Source organism: Theobroma umbraticum, unplaced genomic scaffold, assembly GCF_002168275.2.
Source record: "Theobroma umbraticum cultivar Fairchild unplaced genomic scaffold, ASM216827v3 scaffold_147.0, whole genome shotgun sequence".
NCBI classification, from domain to species: domain Eukaryota; kingdom Viridiplantae; phylum Streptophyta; class Magnoliopsida; order Malvales; family Malvaceae; genus Theobroma; species Theobroma umbraticum.
The window spans coordinates 559,358-562,145 of record NW_018397259.1 but is presented as its reverse complement, the minus strand read 5'-3'; positions in this window follow the sequence as shown (position 1 = coordinate 562,145).

The following is a 2,788-nucleotide window of genomic DNA, read 5'->3' as shown; positions in this document are numbered from 1 at the left end:
ATGAGTATGGAGGTCAATAAAAGTGCACACTATATCAAGCTTTTATTATCTTTGGGATATATGATAAGAGAATGAATTACATTGATAAACTATACGTTGAAAGGTTATCAAAGAACCCTTTGACTCTCCTAAAAATTGAGTGGCTATGATGTATCGCTAGATTCCAATCCTAGTCTATGAGATTAATTATAAATTAACTAATTGAAATTTATATCAACCAATTTCATTGCCAATATGTTAGGAACTTAATGGGTCATACACAATGATTGCATTTGAATTAAATTGAGAGAATGCTTATTGAAGTTAAACTTAAATCACATGCTAAGTAATTAACTTCTATAAACTTAATTAAAAAGAGTTTAATTAAGTTTTGGGCATAATATATAAATAGTTATAATTATAATGCCGAAATTACAATAATATAAAGGAAATTGTTTCAATTTAATTTCCATGGGGTTTAATTAAAATAATTTAATTAAGTCATGGGCCTATATTATAAAGTGTTATAATTTAAAGGGTCTTTTTGCAAATTGCAATTAAAATTAATTTTAACCTAGCTATATAAATCACATTGAACTATTTTTCCACATAAGAAGAAAAGGAATTGTTGGAAAAGGAAAAAAAAAAGGGTTTTCCTCCTTGTGTGTTGTCACTTACTTTGTGAAGAAGAAAAAATCATTTCTGAAGCAATTTTTCAAGTGTGTGATTCGATCATTCTTGTGAGAAGTGGAAAGGGACAAACGTTATCTCTTTTTTTTTTTTAGCACAAAAACATAGTTAAAATCTCCCTCTTTTGCTAAAAGGTTCAAGTGAAATCGTTTGTACTACCGTTAGAAGTCAAGAGCTTGATTGGTTAGAGTTCTTGCTTCTTGTGGCATTCACGGGTTGCATTGAGGGGATTGATATTCCAATTAGAAGAACATTGGTAAGGTTAGCTTCCATTTTTATGATTTTATATGCCATTTTATGTATTAAAACATCACGATGGTGATCCATAGGTGCAGGTATGTTTTGTTTTATTTTTTAAAAAGTTTTAATTTTCTTTTCGTTGCTTAATTTTGAGCATGTCTTCTATAGCCAAACCCAACAATGAATGTATGTGATTGGAAATGCTGCTTTATATTTTTTGTTCATAGGCAATATGATAAATTCAACATTATAATGTTAACTTTTGTGTACAAACTAAGATCTGCAAAAACACCAACAGTAGATCATGATCTGAACACTATAATGTAAATTTTTGTGTGTCCACAAAGATCTGCAAAAATACACCATCAGATACTGATCTTTACTTTTTTCATGGTCATTGACTTTTTCTTGACTGACTGACAGTAACTTTTCCCTAAGCTACCAACAATGAATGCAAGCATCATAAATTGAACAACATATAATGATCTAAATTTGGTTCACGGACATTCATTTTTTCTTAAATATATACAAATGAAATGAATATATTTATAAACAGTTATAATACACTCTTCCACATAATAGCGAGAATTGTAACAACTTTTTAGTCTCTTTTTTGTCATTGGTGCTTCTTTCATCATTTTTTATTTGGCTCGAGTGCAACACATAGGGCCAATTTTAGTGTTTGCAACAAGGAGGTGCCATACCTTCGCACCTAATTCATAAGGTGGCATCATACCTCACTTCAAGGTTAAGGATGGCAATGGGTTTCTTATTACAGAAAATTCGCAAGTATTCAATCAAATTATATAGAGTTAGAGTACCTTATAATCGGGTTTAGGTAATAATTTCACTACCTGTATTGTGTTTAGGTAGAGTTCGAGTACCACCTTTTGGGTACCCAATATCCAAACCCGATTATATTTTTTCTTTTAATTTCATGTAATTAAAAACAGACCTATATTATTAAGTAATGAAACTATTATTAGTAATTGACTTATAATATCTTTTAATACATCTATTCTATATATTATTTTAATTTATAAAATATATAATTACTATTATATATATATTTAATATGTATACTTTAAATATAAAGATATATGTATCTTGGGCCTTTAGATTTACTTCTATTGTTTTAGTTCCAACTATCAGTTTCTCTAAAATCATGAAAATTTAGAACTCCTCTCAACAAACATTCTCTTTTAGTCATAAAATCATGACATATATTCATTACGCTTTACCGTCCCCAATTGAGAAGGACATCCTTCCATTGTCCTTCGCCCATCTTCCATTACCTGCTCACAAGTCCTCTCTGCCCTTCCTCTTTTGCTTATCACATCACTACAGTGCAATACTATCTCATCTACCCTGAACAAAAGAACCATCCACGCCACATCTGTCAGTTTTTCTCTTTTATATATTATGCATATTGCTCCCTCTTTCATTGTTTTAGTAGAAAAATTTCAATAAATTCTCACCACTTCGCTTTTGTTATCATTTTATTTTAATGAACTATATTTGCAACATGCAATTCACTTATAAATTATATTAAAATGACGTTATAAAATATATCAGAATATATGTTGTTTAAATAATTAATGAAACTATTTTTCAGAAACTATATTTAAATATGAATTATGTGAAATTATTGAGAAATGACACAACTATATTATACATGGATTACTTCTATTCAATTATAGTGGAATATTTGAACTCCATAAGTGGGTTTATAAGGTTGTCACATACATATTTATTTAATAATTATAATTAATACATAATTAATTCCATTAAATATAATATATTGGACATGTGACAACTTTCTAAGTTTGTTTGTGGAATTTAAAAACTCCATTGCCGATAATTTAGGAAAACATTTCAT